This window comes from Neomonachus schauinslandi, chromosome X (assembly GCF_002201575.2).
Source record: "Neomonachus schauinslandi chromosome X, ASM220157v2, whole genome shotgun sequence".
In the NCBI taxonomy this organism is placed as follows: domain Eukaryota; kingdom Metazoa; phylum Chordata; class Mammalia; order Carnivora; family Phocidae; genus Neomonachus; species Neomonachus schauinslandi.
The window spans coordinates 117,711,009-117,712,487 of NC_058419.1; positions in this window are offsets into that span (position 1 = coordinate 117,711,009).

Consider the following 1,479-nt stretch of genomic DNA (forward strand, 5'->3'; position numbering starts at 1 on the left):
TTCAGTTACAATGACATACAAATAAGTCAGTTTCTTTTCTGCAAGAGACCCTTTCATGCAATTTGGAAAATCCTGTTCCTAAAAGCATTATTCCACCACCCAAAAACTACTCAAAAAAGACACTGTAATTAAGTCCTCTAACATTCCTGGTTTTACAGTCTATAACTGCACAGCTCATCTTAAAGGAATATTTAAGGACAGTAAAGGTAGACAGAAAAGATTAATAAAAATATTTATAGTCAGTCTGAAGGCTATAGACTATATCATCTGAGAGCATACACATGGCTTTCCGAAGAGGAATTCTTTTATGGAAATGTGAATGATTCTATTATACTGATTTTTTAAATATGTAAACTTTCTCTATTTGAGAGGTAAAGAGATATAAAAGTAACTTTAGGATGATAAAGTACAAATATATCATGGCCGAATAGTGATCATACTTTTAAATTATGTATTGTGACAGATAATAAAGGACACTTAACGTTTTTTGGAAAAATTTTATCCACAGTTTATAGCAGACTACAGATCACTTTTTTTTTAAGGCCTAAACTTGGGGTGTCTGGGTGGCTCAGTTAGTTAAGCATCCAACTCTTGATTTCAGCTCTGGTCATGATCTCAGGGTTCTGGGATCAAGCCCCACAAGGGCTCAGCGCTCAGCCTGGAGTCTGCTTGAGATTCTCCCTCTCCCTCTCTGCCCCTCCCCCTGCTCGGACTCTGTCTCTCTCTTTCTAGAATAAATAAATAAAATCTTTAAAAAATTAAATTAAATTAAATTAAAGGGCTAAACTTGGGGGGCCTGGCTGGCTCAGTCAAGGGAGCACAGCCACTCTTGATTTCTGGGTCCTGAGTTTGAACCCCACATTGGGCATAGAGCCTACTTAAAAAATAAAAGGCCTAACCTTGTACTGCTAGGGTTGGCAAGTTGGTTGTTTTTGTTTTTTTTTTTTAAAGGCTACATAGTAAATCCTTTTAGCCTTGTGGGCCATTGTATCTCTGTGGCAGCTATTGGACTCTGCTGTTACTAGGCAAAGTCAAGCACAGGCAGTGTATAATGTGGGCCTATGGCTGTGACCCAGTAGAACTTGCTTTACAAAAACGGGCCCCTGCCCTTGCTATCGTTTGTCAACTCTTGTTGTACTGATTCCCAGTGGTAACCTAAAAGACTATATTAAAAAAGTAGTTGCCCCACCTCTCATACCATTGGTATTTCGGAAGAAAATTCTAAGGACCATAAATATTAGGAAATACATAATGATATACTTTCATTGTCTCACCAGTTTCTGGAAGTTTGGGTCAAGTCATTACCCCTCTGCAAAAATAAACTTTCAAAAAGATTTTTCAAAAACAGGAGAATGGTGGGGCGCCTGGGTGGCTCAGATGGTTAACCGTCTGCCTTCAGCTCAGTGCATGATCTCAGGGTCCTGGGATCAAGCCCCATATCAGGCTCCTGGCTCAGCGAGGAGTCTGCTTCTCCCTCTC